At 37.9% G+C, this 21316-nt stretch overlaps 1 long non-coding RNA gene and 1 pseudogene across 1 annotated transcript; one reads left to right on the forward strand and one right to left on the reverse strand.

Annotated features, from left to right (window-relative positions):
• Positions 1 to 119: 119 nt before the first annotated feature.
• Positions 120 to 21178, reverse strand: LOC117492601. Its single transcript, XR_004556870.1, has 2 exons — positions 20547 to 21178; positions 120 to 332 (listed from the first exon to the last, which is right to left on the reverse strand). It is a non-coding gene; the product is annotated as an uncharacterized LOC117492601 (long non-coding RNA).
• Positions 2788 to 21105, forward strand: LOC117492596 (annotated as a pseudogene).
• Positions 21179 to 21316: the final 138 nt, after the last annotated feature.

Genomic DNA, 21316 nt, shown 5'->3' on the forward strand with positions numbered 1-21316 from the left:
GCTTAGGTTTTACAGCCCATAAAGTAATATCTCCATGTCAATAGTGACCCCCACATCCACCCCACCCCTGCTTTCATGTGCAACAGCATTTTAGTTGTCTGCCAGAAGCTTTCATAAATATGTACTTTTTTATCCAGTTTTCAGCACACTTTTACTAAACACTTTAAATCTTGTTCTTTTTTAACTAACATTATTTTACCTGAGCTCAGGCAACAGGACTTCTAGGCAGATTTATGTCCGATTCTAGGACGACAATCAGAGGTTAACACCTTGGTTTGTACCAATGTTTGGCAATGTAAGAGGACATACAGATCAACTATGAAACGTTAAACCTCCAGAACTGTTTGCAGTTAGTGTTTCCATCAAGGAAACACTAACTTTCAAAGTAAACTACTTTATTCAGTGCTGAACCAGCTTTACTCTCTGGGCCAGTTTGTTTTGGAGAGGAGGAGAGACCTCTGGGAACATTTTGACCATAATGACAAACTATGAGTAGCTATGCTGTCTTTGATTTGTTTTGAATGAGATCCCCCAGTGAAAAAGTCCTCACTATGCCCATGTATCGGAGAATAGATATTGGATCTCAGCCACTGCTGTGATGTCACAGAGACGTTTTGCTTTTAATGATTTAACAGTTGTTTTGTCTTTTTCATATATGTATTTTCTGTTTTGAATCTGTTTTTATTCTGTTTAGCATTGTTTGATAAGTTTAGGCTGAAATTTCAATGAATTAATTAAATCCTCCACATTGATCACAGCACTAATGTAGGGGGATTTTGAGACTATGCTTCTTAAAGAATGATTTTGATCTGTTTTCTCTTATTTTAAAGGACAAAACTCACTGCAAATTAATGTTTTTTGGTGTTTTTTCATTCATATATGAAATCTAGATGATGGCTTATCTGGTTTCTTGTTATTTACTCTTTTTTTCCCACACAAACTTCTTATTGCATACATGTATTTGATGTGGTATACACTCCAATAAACCAATAAAATTCACTTGTATTGTTCATGTTCTTGTTAAAGGATCTATCTGCTCTAAATAAAAACATACATTTCTATTGTTAGATAACAAATTATTTTCAATTTGCTCTCCCTGCCAAACCGGTTCCGCACTAGGGTGCAGCTTTTTAAATGTATAATGAGTAGTAATGCATCATGCTTTTTAATGTCACCAACATGAACTTACTGATTGGTCCCACAGTTTACCACCATTCTTATTAGTTATGTTTGTTTATTTCTGTTTTCTGAAGCAGCAAAGCCACTCTATAAACATACTAATATCTCTTTGAAGCACGAAATGTGACATCCTTACTCAACTTACTCCAGTGTTGAATGTTCCTTACAATAACAACAGTAAACGTTAAATATAAAAGTTGAATGTTAATGTTAGTTTCTCAGTTTGCGTTACCGGCACCAGACCTAGGGGTAATCTGGACCAGCAGCAAGGGTTACACAGGCTAGGGAGCACTGTGTAGCCAACATATAAACAGTGTCTGTGGATTGGTAGAGAGAGGACCAAAGTTAACGTCCTCCTCAGGTCACAGCTTGTTTATTTCTGACATGCACATGATATGAGCTCCTGGCTATAGTCTCCCTAATGGATCCACAGCAGCGCCAGAGCGCCATCTACTGACGTTACAGTATAGTGTCTAAATGTGAGGAGTTCGAAGTGTGTTGGAAAGATTATATTATTAATAAAAAATAGGGGGGTGTCTGTTTAAGTAAAACTCAACATGTAGCATTTCCAACCAGTAAATCTCCCTCTCCATATGGATTAATGACTTTAAATATAGGCCAGATTATAACAAAACATTATCTTAAACTGGATCCTTTGAAACCACATGACCAGAAATGTTGCTAAAACCATAAAACTAAATGAAAGCAAGTAAGAAGAAAAGTATATTGATGTATGTTTATGTACTTTAAAGGACTAAAACAAAATCACTTCTATCAAGACCCACAGCAAAGCATCATGAGATCTTTAACCGTCATATACTCCCCTGCTGCTTCAGTCAAGGTTTCAGTGTAAATACTGTATATCTAGAGCCAAGAAGATTTAAATTCAGAATTTATTTTGGTCATCAAAAAACACTATTTGGCATGAAAAAAACAAAAAAAGGTGTGTCTGTTTTTTTTTATTCATTAATGAGAAATAGAGATCTAGATGATGGCTTAATTGGTTTCTTGTTATTTACTTTTTTTATCCACACCTATTCTTAATGTATTTGATGTGGTAAACACTCCAATGAACACATACAATTCACTTGTATTGTTCATGTTCTTGTTAAAGGATCTATCTGCGCTAGGTTTTTAATAACATACATTTCTATTGTTAGATAATCAAATGATTTCCCATTTGCTCTTGCAGCCAAACCGGTTCAGCACTAGGGTGCGGCTTTTTTAATTTATGATGAGTAGTAATGGAGTCAGTATGCTTTTTAATGTCACCAACGTGCTACTTACTGATTGGTCCCAAAGTGTACCACCCTTACAGAGACCCCATGTCATGTTTCAGAATTCTGTGAGTTCACATTCTAAACTTCTCAATTCTACCTTAAAAGGTAAGAATTATACAAACACTTGACATAAAAATACCCACATGATTGGAGAAAATTACAACTTTAACAGGGAATAGGATAAGGGTTTACATTTCAGACACAAATGCAGTTCAAATTGCATTAAAATAACACATGATTAATTTAGTGTGGGAGGAGTAACGTTCTGCACCTATCAGCGGAAACAAAAGTACTTTAAGTTGCGTTTTCAAGGTTGGGTTGGGCAGTTATTGAGATACTAAGCGAGAGACTCGTTTAACCTGCTTTTGGCTTCATATCAACAGGATGTACGCTACGGTAAGCTTTGGAACGATTCATATTATTTTTGTTTCATTGTTAAGTTTGTAAGTCATGTTCTTATGAAATGAATGGTAATATGTAGTATGTTAATGTGTTAGGGTTTCTTGTTTGGTTGCTACCTTTGCCCCAGGCTCTTGAAAAACACATTAACATTAAATTAGTTTCAAAACCAACGCACGTGTTTTAGTTTGTTTTGTAAGGGAGCTGTATGTTCTTTTTACGTGGTGCTACCTGTCTGTCTGAAGTGACTGCCGATGACTGTCCGCACCGCTGTGCAGGCGACGTGGAGGGAGGGAGGGAGGGAGGGACGTAGGGAGGGTAGAGAGAGCATCGGTTCTTGACAGTCTAATCTCCCGACCTGATATATATATTTTTTATTCAATCAATATATTTTTGGAAAGGGAAACTGTGCGCAGACAGGAGTAGATATATATATTCATTTATTAAAAATAAATATTAAAAAATGACTTTCTCTGGAGGAAGAAAAAGGCATGGGGCTCAAGCCCACTTTGATATATGTGTGCACGTGCCTGGTCGTATGTATGTGTTTTCTGTTTTGTACCATGTTGTTATGTGTTTCTGCTTTAACCCTTAGATGCACGAGTGACTGGACCCACACTCTTCCATAAGTGGGTCTAAAGGGACCCGTATTAGAATAATATGTGTTTTTATGCCATTTTGTCATTTTGGTTAAGAAAAATCACTTGTATATATTTATAATTTTTATTATATTTTGGTTCTATTTTATATTTAATTTTTCACAATTTATAATTTTAGACATTTTTTTTACATTTTGAAAAAAAACGTTTTGAACATATTGATGCAAAGATCTCCGCTATTTTGAGACCCTCACAGTATTCCAGTCCCTTTTCAAAACTCATCTCTTCTCCTCCTGTCTACTCATAGCCCCCCCCCCCCCCATCAATCAATGCCGGTTGATTAAGTTTGATAGTCCTATACCCCCCACCCTAACCTTCCCTTATATTGTAAAGCGATTTTGAGTCCTTGAAAAGCCCTATACAAATATAATGTATTATTATTATTATTATTATACTGACAGGTATCAGATCTTGCTGTGTAAAATAATCTTCCTGAGAGGTGTCACTTGTGATGTAGTCTGTGTGGTCTACAGTGAATGTATTCCTGACAGCCACAGGTGATAAGAATCAAAGGTTCCCATAGGATTCCATAGAAAATGCATGCGGGTCATTTTTGACCCACTTATGGAAGCTTGGGTAATACAAAAACTACAATTTCTTAAAATGTAAATTTAAAATGTGAATGGCATGATATCCAAAACATGTTTTTTGAGGAATAGCTGGAATATGAAATGATAAATTGTAATTACAAAGATACTTCAAGAAAACCACCTCACCGGGTCCAAAAAGATCCACTTGTGCATCTAAGGGTTAAATAAATACAAATTGGAACACAGAAAAAAACAAGAAACCACGACCTTAAAGTCATGTTACTCAACCAAATATTAAAGTGTCATTTAGCAGAAAAGTATCCCAGAGGTATAGGCATATTGTTCGGGAAAAACAACCGCATTGAGCATTTCTGATTTGGCCCTGAATTTGATTATCTTATCCCATTATATTATATCATTAGATTAGTATTATTAATGTTACTGTTTTATTTGGGTGGAATCAACTTTTGTAGCCTTCTAGACGGTTATAATCACTTTGTTTGGACAGCAAACACTCTGAAAAAAGTAAGAAAGCTAACATCTGAGAATCTGGAACCATAACATTTTTACTTGAACATTTAACCAAACAATTATCAGAAAAGAAAATTGCCAATAGATGTTCTGGCATAGAGTAGTTCATGATGCAGATGTTAATGTCAGCTGTACTTGTGTTTGACAACAATTGATCTTTTATTCAGAATACATTTTTTTATGTTTCATAGACTCCATTCCACTGGAAAACTTGAAAGCTCATGTTTCTGTTGGGGTGTAGATGAATGAAAATAGCAGGTAAATAAACAGCCAAGCAGGCTCTCCTATAAACGAATTTCTGACATTTGTACTCAGTTATTTGTGCTTATCTTGTGATCGCACAAATATGTCCTACATGCTTCATATACACATTTAAATTAGGCTGCCATTATCACTTCAATAACCCTTTATTTTTCTATTAAAATATCATAACTCTCACAAGTAGTTATTTTGTTGATTAAAACAATTATTTGTTTACTTTCCAGTTGCTATTCTTAATCATGGATGATTTTGTTTGCAACAAATTAACTGAATGGAATCTCAGCGAATGGATACAAACATTTAAAGGTAAAGTATTCCCTTGCTTTTTGTTGGGCAAAAATATTATACAAAGTCGATATGACCTTCCAATACTGAAATATCTAAGCGTCGACTTGAAGACACATAAACTGCCTCAACATCGTTACTCAGTAACTTTCTGACATATCCCTGACATACTTAAACAATCTTAAAGACTTGTACATTTTCACACAGAAAGGAAACTATTATATAACTTCAGAGTAACTTATTTGCTGTAGCATCTTTTCAGCAGCACTGAAAATAACAAATAACACATCATTGCCAATATGAATTCAGTTCAGACAACCTTATGAGGCTGTAATGCTCTTTAAAACTTACTTTCAACAGCTGAACTCACATTTCACCCCATGCAAAATACACATCTGATATTTGCAATTGGTTGACATTTCTTAATTTAAATTTTTTTGTACAGATCACAAAGTTGACAAGGAAAGTCTTTACTGTCTGGAAGATCATCACATTGTTGCCTTGATCCCAATTGTGGGACCACAGTCAAAATTCCAAAAGAGACTCAGTTTGTTAAAGGTAATGTCTGCATTTTTATTATTTGGTCTCATTAATCTAAAGAAATGTACGACATCTACATACAAAGGAGTATAATATATCTTGTTGACTTTACTATCATTTTATCAAAGTTCTTTACTATTATGGATTAGAGACAATTTTCTTTTCTAACTAGGAGGAACAAAACACAACAAATCCGGAAACATCTGAATCTTCTGCTGAAGTTAGTTGAATGCAGTTTAATTCACTTTTTGTATTGTCATTGTCTGTTCAACATTTTACATGGCCACTAAGAGTATTTCTTTTATTCACAATGTAAATGGGAGGATGCTGTTTCTGCTCAGGTAATGACAACTTTAAATTGACCATGTTTGTTATCATTGAACTTGACTCAATCCTTCACGCATTGATATTTGAAGCGTTCTGAGATAAAGTCACCTTTAACTGAAGAACTGTGAACTGTTTAATTTGTTCATAGTGTTGTTCATTCAGTAAAAATAATGCTGAATGTGATCACTTGATAGCCACTTTTTTTAAGTATATATTATTTTGCATAGAGTTTTGAATGGGAAATGAAATGCAAATGTAGGTGTGTGTGAATTGTGACGATGTGTGTTCAAGCCTGTAGCACCCTGTGAGAGGACAAAGAGTCAAATGTACATATTCATCCTCAGGTTTGTCCGTCCACCAGCAAAACAAAAGATAAAGGTGAGATACACAGTTTCTCATATGGAGTTTTATTGATATTTCATAAACAATAATAAACCTGCTTTATCTAAATAATGTTGAGAATATTTTTTTAATAAAATAAAATGTTATTTACAAAAAAAATAAACACAAGGAAAGAGGAAGTCGGATCTCCAGGGTGAGTCCAGCCAATCACCAGCCAGAAAACGACCACGTGAGGATAAACAAGTTACACAAAGAGGTATTTATATTACTTTCCAAAATATTAGAAAGTAGGGTTAATAAGTATAATGTGTTTAATGTTTTATTGTTCAGCAAATTAACTTACATATATAGCCACACAGGTCTTATTAAGTTGTAATGGCCTTAGATACCTGCCATAGTATATAAATGATGAAAATGATACTTCATTGGGAATACATCTTAATGGATATACTGGTTAATGGTTCCTGCTGAATAGTTTTTTACTTTTACTCTTACAGAAGAAGTCATTCTGTCGAAGGTGAAAAACACCATGAGATGTGTCCTTGATAAACTACCTAACCAAGACGACAAGTTCAACAAGTTCCTAAAGTAAGTATTAGTGTTATCAAGCAAGATTTTGACATTTGTTAATTTGATCAATAACCCATATTCAAACTCTTGCACCACAGACATAAAATCAACAATTTGGAGACAGACAAGAGGGAGGTGGTCGGCGTCTTTGGTAGAACGGGGGCTGGAAAGAGCTCTCTGATAAATGTCGTCATTGAAGAGCAGGATCTCTTGCCCTCTGGAAGAATTAGTGCATGTACCTCAGTGATGATTAAAGTGGAGGCTAACATGCGTAACCCAAAGTACGAGGCAGAAATTGAGTTCATTACAAAAGAGGTAAAATAAGCTAAATATGTTTGTTAACTTAGAGCTATTTCAACTTTTATGATGAAGCTGCAACTAAATATATATGCTGACTACACAACATGCCATATAATAGAACATATATTTTTTTAGGAGTGGGAAGAGGAGTTGAATAATTTCCTTGCTGATAAGGATGATCAGGAAAAAGACGAAGATTATCAAGACAGTGTTGAAAAGCTGTCAGCGCTGTATGGAGAAGAATGGAAAGACAACTATCCTGAAAACCTCATGAATGAAAAATTCTTCAAAAAAATTCCTGAATTTCTCCAATCCAAGAGTAAGATTTTGACAAGGGATACAGTAAGTAAGACTAACACTTATATCATTTCATGAAACAGACTCTTGATTGGCATAGTTTTACAACAGAACACCAAATGCAGACGTAAATTCGGTATGTACTCAGAAAAATGGGGAGAAACTAGAGAATGCAATTCCTGAAGAAATTGCTAGTGGGAATGCTTTATGTTGAAAAGCTGACGCTGAATTGCTATGCTGAAATGTAATGTGTAAGAAGAAAGTGAAGAATTTAGATTGAAATGATACATGAACACTGGGGGCTTGAATGTGTGATGAGAGAAGAAAAGAAAGTAAAATGGTTTGGAAAAGCAGCAGAATATTTGAACTGCAAACTATTGAACTAACTTGATGGTGAATGATCTGTCGCCATGGCAACGGTATTTGATGACACCCCATAATACGCTTAGATATGTTGATGGCTGCTGTTTGGAGCATTTTCACTGAAGTTATGAGAAAACCGTGTTTCATGGCGAGCATTGTGTTGCCATGGCAACGGCATTTGAAGAAATCTCAAAACTGTCCCGTAGATGTCTTCACGGCTGGACTGTTAGCACACGTGAAGTTTGAGCACTTTTTGAGTTATAGCGACATCGTCTTTTATGGCGACGGATGCGTTTCCATGGAAACGGCATATGATGAAACCCCATAATTGACATAGAGCTGTTGAGGGCTGGACCGTTAACCATTATCTGAAGTGTGGTGCTGTTTTGACCCTTTTCATAGGTGTTACGACAACATCGTGTTTTATGGCGAGGGATGCGTTTCCATGGAAACTGCATATGGTGAGATGTCAGATTTGACGTAGAGCTGTTGAGGCATGGAGAGGTGATATACAGGTGAAGATTGTGGGACGACCGGACCGTGTCCATTGGAGCTACAGCGACATCGTGTTTTATGGCGAGGGATGCGTTTCCATGGCAACAGCCTATGGTGAGATCTCAGATTTGGCGTGAAGCTGTTGAGACATGGACCGGTGATATACAAGCAAAGTTTGGGGGACGATCGGACCGTTTCCATTGGAGTTACAGCGACATCGTGTTTTATGGCGATGGAAATGGCATACTGTATGATGACACCCCATAATTGACGTAGAGCTGTTGAGGGCAGGACCATTAACCATTATCTGAAGTCTGCTGCTCTGAGCATGTCAGTTGGAGTTATGACATCATCGTGTTCCATGACACAGGTGTTTATATTTGAGCTAACAACGTGTCCAGAGATCAAAGGTTTCCATGGTGATCAAATAAATGTGGCAAAGGCTCAAATTTGTTGAACAACACATTTGTAACAGGTTTGTTAATTGACCAAAAAATATGAACAGTTGGAAGATTGAAAATGGGATTATTATTAGGATTATTTGTAGGTCATTGAAAAGTAGAATCATTTAGAAAGATGTGAACATTGAAGTTTCTATTTTAGAAAAGCTGACACTGTAGTGCATCGCTGGTTTTAAAAGTGATTTATAAGAGTCATGTTTAAAGATGTGCAATACTTAAAATGTTTACAAAGATCCTCTGAGTGTGTGTCATTAGTTAGCTGATAAAATGTTAGGGATAAATATCTTGACATATTGACTACAAGAGCTTGAATCAAACAAGCAACCTTGTATTTGAAAGATTAACTCATTACATTACATTGCATTTAGCTGACGCTTTTATCCAAAGCGACTTACAATAGTGCATTCGACCAGGAAGATACAAACTTGAAGAAAACAGAATCATATAAGTACATCAGGTTTCATAGAGCCAAAACATTTCAAGTGCTACTCAACTGGCTTTAGATAAGCTTGTCCTTTGTTAGTATATAAGTGCTTTGTTAGCAATACTTTGTTAGTAATTCTATCGCTCGAAGTTGAGTCGAAAGAGATGAATTTTCAGTCTGCGCCGGAAGATGTGCAAGCTATCTGCTGTCCTGATTTCAATGGGGAGCTCATTCCACCATTTTGGAGCCAGGATAGCAAACCGACGTGTTTTTGCTGATGGGAACTTGGGTCCCCCTCGTAGTGCTGGTGCAGCGAGCCGTTTGGCCGATGCAGAGCGGAGTGCACGTGCTGGGGTGTACAGTTTAACCATGTCCTGGATGTAGGAAGGGCCAGATCCATTCGCAGCATGGTACGCAAGTACCATTGTCTTGAAGTGGATTCTAGCAGTTACTGGAAGCCAGTGAAGTGAGCGGAGGAGTTGTGTGGTGTGGGAACATTTTGGAAGGTTGAAGACCAGACGAGCCGCTGCATTCTGGATGAGCTGCATAGGTCGGATGGCACATGCAGGTAGACCAGCCAGGAGGGAGTTGCAGTAGTCTAGGCGTGAGATGACGAGAGCCTGGGCCAGAACCTGCGTCGCTTTCTGGGTCAGATGTTTGCAGTGAAGGACAGTTTGTTATCGAGGGTCACACCCAGATTCCTTGCAGTCTGAGTCGGGGAAACAATAGAGGTGCAGATGTTGATTGTTAGGTCAAGAGTGGGACAATCTTTTCCCGGAAGGAAAAGCAGTTCAGTCTTGTCAAGGTTGAGCTTGAGGTGGTGAGCAGACATCCACTGAGAGACTCACATAGCTCACATAGCAACAGTCGCACCTGTAAGTGGTGTGGCTGAGTACTTTAAAGGGTTCATGAATAGAGGGGACTTGAATGTGAAATAAGAACAAGAAAATAAAAGTCTAAATGCATGAAAAAGCAGCAGAATATTTGAACTGAAAACTTTAGAACTAAAAGCATACGTCACCAATAATGTCTAAAATATGTGGAACATGTTGAAGTCAGTATGAAGTCTCCATCAGACGGAAAATAATAGGCTGAGGCAGTCTGTTAAACTCCAGTGACCACGTCATTAGTCTGCTGCTCTAATTATGTCAATTGGAGTTATGACATCATCGTGTTCCATGACACAGGTGTTTATATTTGAGCTAACGATGTGTCCAGAGATCAAAGGTTTCCATGGTGATCAGTGAGAGGAGAGCATTTTCATTGTTCTGAATGAGAGATACACCTGTTACATGTGAACGTTTTGTTGAAGAACCGTAACAGATATCGGTGAAATTTCATCGAGTGAAGCATGTCAAGGAACTTGAGCATCTGAAGTGTACTTTTTGTGTACTTTTGGGTTAATAATGTGGCCTTTTTGGCAGATTAACAAAAGGTGTGCGGCTGCTGTGGTGGGGAAAGGTGAGGCTGAACTTATAATGGAGTTTAATGGAGACATGTTGAAAGTTTTTGTGACTTCATACCCTCAAGAGGCATTTTGTTTAATTATTTTGCTTAATTTTTTTAATCTTTCAAGCTACGAGATGTTTTCCTACGTTTGTCATGAAAAATTATGTCTCAGGAATGTAGGGTTTTGGAATTATGGCAGGTTTAAAAGAAATTATGAAGGCAAAATGAAATCCGTCCTGCACTCTAGCTGTGACATCACGCACTCTAAAATCTGAAGAAGGCCTCTTTACCAAGGTCTGAACAATGTTTAATATCTGTAAAAGTAAGAATCAGATTTAAAAGTTGTGTTACACGAATAATGTCAGAAGGATGTGTACCATATCAAAGTTGGAATAAGGTTTCTGAGTGAAAGTATGAATGAGCAGTTAGCAGTTAAAGAAGGAGCAGTTAGCAGTTGAAGTTGCATGAAGATTGTTGAAGTCTGAAGATTTCTCCATTGACTTCCATGTTAAAAATGTGATGAATGATGGGATGTATCTCTGGAATTAGGAAAGTTATGAATGATAAAAGTAATAGCCATCGATTCCCGACCGAGCTGAACGTTTTGATGTTCGAACTGAGTTTCTGCGATGTTCAATGCGGGACGAGAAGTGGCGCAAAATAACCCGGCGGAATAATAAAGAATTTTGTGCGTAGCATAACAGATAGTTGGAATGCTGTGTCAGCATTCCCACTAAATAACTACAAAATCTACTTTATGCATCATAGGAAAGAAAATATCTAACAGTAACAAACTTGCTTGCAACAACCTAGATATTTTAAGGCACTACCAGCTTTAAATTTGAAATCATGTTTAAAATGTTAAACCTAATTGTTCCCCATTGCTAAAATATAAACGTACGGTTTGCTACTTTTTGATTTAATTCAGATGTTGTTGTTTCAGGGATAGGGTTTCAAAATAATTATTTAACACAATCTTTTAAAGCAATTTCAAGTTAAAGTTTGTTCATGTAAAAGAAATGGCCTTGCATTGCCTCTATTATTTATTTTAGGCTGAAGACTTATCTGCAGAATTAGTCAAATACACACGAAGTCAAAAGACGTGAAGAGGTTGTATTGGCCACTGGTGAAGTGTGTGACTGTCAGGGTGCCGAGGAATCGTCTTCTCCAGCATGTCACACTTGTGGATCTTCCTGGAAACGGGGACCGTAACAAGAGCAGAGACACGATGTGGAAAAAGGTGATTTATCCACATGCAATGCTGATTATTGTGGAAGGTTACACTGACAATGTAACCATTATTATTTGCTGTATTCCGCTTCAGTTTGTTGGAAGTTGTTCTACTGTGTGGATTGTGGCTGAGATAAATCGAGCAGCTTCAGAAAAAGAATCCTGGGAGATCCTGGAAGAATCCTGCAGCCTCATGGGAAATGGTGGCGAGTGTCGGCAGATTCATTTTATCTGCACCAAGTCTGATAGTCTTGGAGGTTCAGATGATCAGTAAGTAGTTTAAAGGGGACCTATCATGCAAAATGCACTTTTGTACGTCTTTTATACATGAATAAGTGTCCCCGGTGTTCCAGGGAACTCACCAAGTGTCAGAAAACACAACCCTCTCTATTTTCCTCCATACCCAAATCTCTAAAAAAGGGGCTGCAACGGATCTGATAAAAACTGATCCAGATTTGAACACTGTCCTGACGTCAGGACGGTGGTGCTACGGCTATTGGGCCAACTCCACCAATCAGGAGGAGACAGCCACGGCCATTGCCGTTCGAAAGCGCTGGAGACGCTGTAGTACATATGCCAGGCCTGTAAGTGGCGCTGTAGTCTGCCACAAAAGCAGCGAAGAAGATTTGGTTACCATGGTTACCCTTCTGTTTATTCTCCGCTGTGGCTTTCTTTCTCCCTCCCCGAGGCAAGCGTTTGCTCCTCCTGCTGCTTTAATTCAATGCAATCCCTCCCCGTCGAGGCAAGCACTGTAATTCTCTCCGGTTAGTCCACCAGCAGATGACAAACACCCACCTCTCCGCCTCTTCCAAGGAACGAGGGGACCGTGCGGCAGAGTTTCAGTTTCAGTTTCTTTCGCCGGTCAAGATGTCCGTTAAAATTAAAATCTTCCGGACAAAATTAGAAAAGTGCTGGTCAAAGGTCTTCTTTGTTATTTATTGAGCTTTAAAACAAATGAATAACGACTCTATAGGCCTATAATAACACGGAGGACGGAGATCTCTTTTTCTCCCCCTCTTCTGACAGCCCAGCAGCTGATCAGAGCACGTCTCCCCTCTCCTGCAGGGGCGCGTGGTCAGCTGCAGCTCACAAAATCAGACCCGTAGACAGCAAACAACACATAGAGCGAAATGAGGCATGGCTAAAATGCATGATCTGTTTGGTATTTCGAAAACAGAAACGTATAAATATACCTTATATAGGTATGGCCCTACAATATATCATTTAAATATAGCATGATACAGTAGGTTTCCTTTAAGATGCAAAAAGGACACAGTTCAACAATGTAACATCCAATTTAGACACTGACGCTTGAGACGGAGAGGAGAAACCATGGAAACATTGATTAAGTTTACAGGCACATTAGTATCCTGGTTTTGATCGTATTCAGGGATATAATGTGCACTTGAAACATGATAAACCAGGGTATTCATGATCATAACAGTATCCGTGTTTCTAAATTGTCTGCATGTGGGTCTTGATTCCTCAACATCTCAGCCATTTATTTCTGTCCTAATGTTGTTGCTTCACAAACACTTTGTGATGCTGGATTAAGCTACTCCATGTGATCACTGGTTATTGAAAGCAAGATCAAGATGCATAGTGATATGATATCCTGGAATGTATATGCAGTTGATGTAATTCTCTAAATACAAATCTTTTCAAATAGGTCAGCAGCTGATGTTCGTGCTCAGATACTGAAAGAAAACGAGCAAGCCAAGAGAAAAGTGAATGCAGAATTCAACAAACTAAAAGACGTTAAGGTGAGTAATATTTAATGATAATCAAACACAAATGTTGTGCAGACCTGCTTTTAAATCGAAACCTTTTTTGTTTTTTCAGAAACAATTCGGTAAGGAGTGTTTCAAGGTTTTCACAGTGAGCTCCAAAGAGTTCTTGAAAAAGAAAAGTCTAAAGCGAAATGACACAGGTGATTCAAGTCTCCATAAGTGAGCCCCGGATGACAAAATGGTGTTATCTCCTCCAATAAATATGTGGAGATACTAATTGAGTATAACATGTACATTTAAGAATGTAATGTAAGTATATTACATTTTTTACAGAAATTCCCAGACTGCAGGATTACCTGCAAGATCTCAATGAATGGCACTCTGAGACATTAAACTATGTGTCCGGAGCTCGCGGGATTCTCTCTCTGATTCAGGGAGCCAGCAGCAGAGAAGGGGTAAGATCAATTAAGAACATCTTTCATTGACAGAAAATAATAACATTCATAGAAAATAAGTAAGCTGCGTACTCTAAAATGTTGTGTACAAATTGTCAAAGTAAAAGACAGACTGCTTACATGTAATGTTACCTGTACAGCCAACAAGGTATTGGATTTTCTGAGTTTACATTGCTACAGTTTTTAAAGGGTTTTGTACGTTTTGTTGTAAGGGCTTGAGAAATAAAGTCCCATATTGAATTATGGTTGAATTGCTTTAAATAATGAATATGTTGTGTTTCAGGCTGACATAAAAATGGCTGTGTCCATAGAACTTGAAGAAAAGCTGAGTCGTAAACTTGATAGAGTCAGGGAACCCATGAAAGAGACCCTTACGGCTTTTGGAAAATGCCTCAGTGAGGGGGTTGAAAAATCAAAAGGTTCATGTGAAAAAGTCTTAAAGTCGGTCCTTTATCCTGTAAGTATTTAAGTTATACTAAATCAAAACAAATGATTGCTCTTAATATGAAAATGTCTCTTACAAAATTTGTTTTGTTTCAGGCAAAGAAAGGTAGTGCATTTCACAGGATATTGAAGTGTGTGGTTGAGAAGGGTGGCATCCACAAACCAAAAAAAGGGAAATTAATAAACATCAATATGAAGTTAACTTCATGTTTGACTGAGAGCCTTGACGAGGAATTTAAGAAGACCTTCCCGTAAGAAATGACTTAATAATCACATAAAACCCTGTGTTGGATAAATTATGTTTTACAATACATTTAAATACATTATTGATATACAAATTTTTTGAGGTCTTTTGAATTTAGGCATTTATTTGTGTTAATATGTTTTAGAAATGAAGGAAACAGTGAACCATTCAACGGGGTCATCTATGCGTTTTCACTTGGCACAGAGGAGAAGATGATGAATAAGGAGTACGAAAATGTCAAACTGCAGCTGACATTTCTCAAGACAGAGGTAAAGGATCCTATTCATTAGTCCATTATCAGATATGTTTTTAAAGCCAGGGAGACTGTAGTGGAAGACTGAGCAATATAATTAAATATAATACATATTGACCTACGGAGCCCCTAAAGGCTCGTGCGCACAATATACTTTCTCGTTCACACAAAATACTATTTTGTGCGCACGAGATAGTATTTTGTGCGCACGAGATAGTATTTTGTGCGAACGAGAAAGTATTTTGTGTGAACAAGAAAGTATTTCGTTAGTTTCTCGTTCGCACGAGAAAGTTACCAGTCTGCCAAGTAGGAAGTGGAGCACAGAGACAACCGTTTCATTGCAGACTGTTATGTTTATGTGGAGAAATGGCAGTGCATACATTATTTGAGATATATTTCAAACTCTGACTTCATTTAGGGAAATTTTGGCCAGGGGTTTAGAGCTATTTGTTTAAGCACCGGATTCGCAAAACAGAAGAGTCTGTAAACCAGTCTGCTTTGATCTATGAATTCCTGTCCGTGACTCCCACAGTATCTGCTGCCCACAGCTGTTTTATAGAAGGAAAACCTCCTTCACTTTATGAAATCTCTGCGGCACCAGTGGCCTGTACTACGAAACAGGATTTGCTATTTACTATTCATTCATGAAGTATGACGCTGCGCTGTCAGCATGCTTCTCCATGTTTGTGATTGGTCAAATGTTGCTAACCCCGTCCCTTTCACGTGAACGCGCTCTCAGCCGGACAGAGAAACCCTGGTTGATTTACTGAGTTGATAACCAGCTTCGTAGGACCGCTTAGCGAGATCGCGTTTGTTAGGGTTAGTTAAGCCGGGTAACTCAAACATATCCAGGGTCTGTTGAACTGGCTTCGTCGTACAGGGCACTGGAGGCAGTAACTCAGCAGAATCTGAGAAGAGCAACACCAGCTGCAAAGAGCTGTGCCTTTTACTGTTTACTTCAATGTTTCCCCTCATTAGAACAGCTGAATAGAGATCGAGGCTGCTACGTTTAACCACACACACACCTCTACACACATCGAACTACCAGAGTATTCCCCCTATTACTCGTTTTATGAAGGAGATGTCCGGTCACGGGCGCATGATGTGTGTGTGTTTGTGCCATGGATGTATAATAAGAACTGGATACAGCGTGGGAGGCGGGGCCTCATTCATTCCTATGAGAGTTGCTCATTCCAAGCCCCCAGGAAGTGCGCCGGACTCAGATGAAAATATTCGTGCTGGCCAAACGGCGGTACTACACTTCCTTTTGGTTGCCAGGCCCGGAAACACTTTTTCCCATTGACTTCCATGGGGAAAGAGTGGTCTGTAAATCGTTGGATAATTTTTTTTAAACTAAATAAACTACCCAGTATGAACACTTGTATAGCCCTTATTAAAAACATTCGTTCCTCAAGTTGTAAACATGTGCTAATAACGTTATTCTGAGAGTTATTTCCCTCTGCATTATGAACGCACATCTAACCCACGGGACTGCGCCGCCTGGCACGCTCATGTTACGTGTTCAGCACTACATGCGTTTATCTTTACCCAAGGATGCACAATAAGAATGGACCCATATCGCCTTACTGCCAGCCCACGGAGCTGTAATAATGGATATATTGCACATGTTTTCTGTAATTCATCATTTGTAAAATATTATACTACATGGGCTGTATGATTACATCTTGTACCGTAAATGTTGTATTAAATAAAGTTAATATTACCGACGTAGATTAACGTCCCTGTAGCTTCTTATTGCACTAAGAAGCTTATTGCACTGTATATATATACATATATATATATATATATATATATATACAGTGCAATAATTATTTCATGCTAAATGAAGCTCTGTTGCTTGGATATCACTAGATCCTGTTACAGCGTAATATAAAAGTACATAACGATTGATGTGTAAATTAGCATAATTACTAGCTAACCGCTAGCTGCTAACTGCCGCCTCGTTAATATCAAATCTATCATAATAACAAACCATTACCATGCTGTCATGAACGTGCGGTGCTGTTACGTGTACGCAAATTGACGTGCTTGATGTGAACGAGCATTTTGGGGGGCATGGTTAAAGTTGCGCATGCGCTATGAGCGCACATACGGGTACTTCTCAGGCATGCCGGGTAATCTGTGACGTTTCGCTCTCTCAAAAGTTGGGCCATTTTATCATCATGCGCGAATGAGCAACTCTCATAGGAATGAATGAGGCCCCGCCTCCCACGCTGTATCCAGTTCTTATTATACATCCATGGCTCATTCGCGCATGATGATAAAATGGCCCAACTTTTGAGAGAGCGAAACGTCACAGATTACCCGGCATGCCTGAGAAGTACCCGTATGTGCGCTCATAGCGCATGCGCAACTTTAACCATGCCCCCCAAAATGCTCGTTCACATCAAGCACGTCAATTTGCGTACACGTAACAGCACCGCACGTTCATGACAGCATGGTAATGGTTTGTTATTATGATAGATTTGATATTAACGAGGCGGCAGTTAGCAGCTAGCGGTTAGCTAGTAATTATGCTAATTTACACATCAATCGTTATGTACTTTTATATTACGCTGTAACAGGATCTAGTGATATCCAAGCAACAGAGCTTCATTTAGCATGAAAGAATTATTGCACTGTATATATATATATATATATAATATGTATATATATACAGTGCAATAAGCTTCTTAGTGCAATAAGAAGCTACAGGGACGTTAATCTACGTCAGTAATATTAACTTTATTTAATACAACATTTACGGTACAAGATTTAATCATACAGCCCATGTAGTATAATATTTTACAAATGATGAATTACAGCAAACATGTGCAATATATCCATTATTACAGCTCCGTGGGCTGGCAGTAAGGCGATATGGGTCCGTTCTTATTGTACATCCATGGGTAAAGATAAACACATGTACTAGTGCTGAACACGTAACATGAACGTGCCGGGCAGCGCGGTCCCGTGGGTTAGATGCGCGTTCATAATGCAGAGGGAAATAACTCTCAGAATAACGTTATTAGCACATTTTTACAACTTGAGGAACGAATGTTTTTAATAAGGGCTATACAAGTGTTCATACTGGGTAGTTTATTTAGTTTAAAAAAAATTATCCAACGATTTACAGACCACTCTTTCCCCATGTAAGTCAATGGGAAAAAGTGTTTCCGGGCCTGGCAACCAAAAGGAAGTGTAGTACCGCCGTTTGGCCAGCACGAATATTTTCACCTGAGTCCGGCGCACTTCCTGGGGGCTTGGTTTGTGCTCAGCTTCGCTCTGTGTGTGTGTGTTCGGTGTGTTTGTGTGTGTCCGACACCACCGGCATTTGTTTTCAAATTACCATGAACAGTAATTTACACAAATCTGGTTCTCCATAGTTATGTGTGTATTCCCAAGTGAAAGAAATTCGTTTAATCTTAATCTCGATGTAGTGCTATAGTCCTGCCGGAATGCACCGGAACGAACGACACACACACACACACGCCTTGGTGACCGGACATATTCTTCATAAAAATAATAATATGGTGTAATAATCGGGCAGTTCGATGGGTTTTACCATAAGAAAGTATCTCGTGCGAACGAGTAAGTATATCGTGCGCACAAATTAATAAAGCGTGGCCTCGTTTTATTTATTTTTCTCTCTATGAACCCTCCAGGGCTCCATATTGATCAGTCAACATATTAATATACATTGTACTTGAATAACTCGTGAATTGGAGATGGCTTTGAAAAATGTACTGCAGCTGTAAATCTGACCCTGCCCCAATTCATGAAGACACACTCAAGATTACAAAAGCATATTCTGATATTGGGCAAAGTGCACGCCCAGCTGGTGAACAGGTCCTATCAGTTTGAATAATGTACTGCTTTTCCAGGTAAAATCTGGAAAAAAATATAAATGGAAAGATGAGCCTTGTTTGTAACTTATTGATTTAAAAATATTTGCTTCGCATTTTCACTCTAAGGAAGAAAAAATGAAAACAAACCTCAACAAACTCATCCGTGAGCGAAAGAAAGCGATCTACAGCAGCCTGACAACAACAATCGAGGAGACCATGACACCATGCTATGACAGTAAGACAGAAGATCATTACAGACATAGAAATACACTTCTACACATTTTTGTTGCAACATTTTGATGTCAACATGTTTCTGTTTAATATGTAGGAGCAAAAGAATTTGAAGGAGAAGGCACGCTGAAAAACATGAGGGAAACTATTGAAAAGCACGTTCATGGTTCAAAGAACATCATGTTTGCTCAGGCTAAAGACGCCATGATGAAACAGCTGAGAAACTTGATGGTTTGTCACATTTTATATTTCGTCTTACAGAAATAATTCTTCACTGAAACATGTTGGGAAATTAAACTAGGAACACTGCAACACAAACATACATGTGATAAATATTTCAATGCTGATTTAGTTGGAGATCCTGGAGAAACTGGAGAGCACGATGCAGGAATCAATCGAGCTGTCACTCAAAACAGATGGTGTCTCCATCCCAGGTAAAGGAAACAAAACAAAATCACCAAAAAATACTGTACATTTGATAGTAATTAAGAAGTCGATATATTTCCATTAGTGTATTAAGTGAATCCACTTGTTTGAAACAATATGTTATTTATTTTTTCAGATGTAAGTGATGAGCTTAAGTTGGTAAAGAAATACTACAATGACCTGAAAAGAACTGACAGAGTGCCCGATGATGATGCAATTATTTGGTAAAACTCAATTTAAACATAATATAAAATATTCATATTGTCTGGATTATGACTTGTTTTCTGAAAATACTAACAGTGCTTTTATTACAGTAGTGATTAACCGGTTCAAGCGGCTACAGTGCGTCCATCATGTGCACAGGTAGGTGTTGGTGAAACTGATGATCCAAACTGTTAATAAGATGTTGACAATTGTTTGTTATTAATATTCAATTTCACAACATCGCTCTTTGTCTCTCTGGTGGACGTTTCAGGGTTGATCAGTGGAGACTAACAGCAGACGCCTGTTAACATACCGAGGATAAAATACATGAGGCCTCTGGATTGGGTTTCAACAATTGTTCTTATCTGTTTACTTTGAGTGTTTTTTAGTGTTAGCATAAGGGGCTGCCCTAATTCATGTCATTTTTAAATCCTATTAAAAAAAGCAGTTTAATGATAATCTTATGTTGTACAGTCTATTAAGATATATCTGCATGTCAATAGCGACCCCCACATCCACCCCTCCCCTGATTTTGTGCGCATCAGCATTTTAGTTGTCTGCCAGAAGCTTTCATAAATGTCGTTTTTAATCCAGTTTTCAGCACACTTTTACTAAACACTTTAAATTGTGTTCTTTTTGAACTAACATTATTTTACCTTAGCTCAGGCAACAGGACTTCTTGGAAGATTTATTTCCGATTCTAGGACGACAATCAGAGGTTAACACCTTGGTTTGTACCAATGTTTGGCGATGTAAGAGGACTTACAGATCAATTATGAAACGTTAAACCTCCAGAACTGTTTGCAGAGAAGCTAAGGTCACTTTGCATTAGCTTGTAGCCTCTCTGGCTTGTATCCATCAAGGAAACACTAACTTTAAAAGTAAACTGCTTTATTCAGTGCTGAAGCAGCTTTACTCTCTGGGTCAGTTTATTTTGGAGAGGAAGAGACCTCTGGGAACATTTTGACCATAATGACAAACTATGAGTAGCTATGCTGTCTTCTGTTATGCTTTGAATGAGATCCCCCAGTGAAAAAGTCCTCACTAAGCCCATATATCGGAGAATAGATATTGGATCTCAGCCACTGCTGTGATGTCACAGAGACGTTTTGCTTTTAATGATTTAAACAGTTTTATGTATTTTTAATATATGTATTTTCTGTTTTGAATCTGATTTTATTCTGTTTAGCATTGTTTGATAAATTTAGGCTGAAATTTCAATGAATTAATTAAATCCTCCACATTGATCACAGCACTAATGTAGGGGGATTTTGATATAGACTCTTCTCAAATAATGATTTTGATCTGTTTTCTCTTATTTTAAAGCACAAAACTCACTGCAAATTAATGTTTTTTGGTGTTTTTTCATTCATATATGAAATCTAGATGATGGCTTATCTGGTTCCTTGTTATTTACTCTTTTATTTGATGTAGTATACACTCCAATAAACCAATACAATTCACTTGTATTGTTCATGTTCTTGTTAAAGGATCTATCTGCTCTAGGTTTTTAATAACATACATTTCTATTGTTAGATAAACAAATAAATGTCCATTTG

The sequence above is a fragment of the Trematomus bernacchii genome, unplaced genomic scaffold (assembly GCF_902827165.1).
Source record: "Trematomus bernacchii unplaced genomic scaffold, fTreBer1.1, whole genome shotgun sequence".
NCBI lineage: Eukaryota > Metazoa > Chordata > Actinopteri > Perciformes > Nototheniidae > Trematomus > Trematomus bernacchii.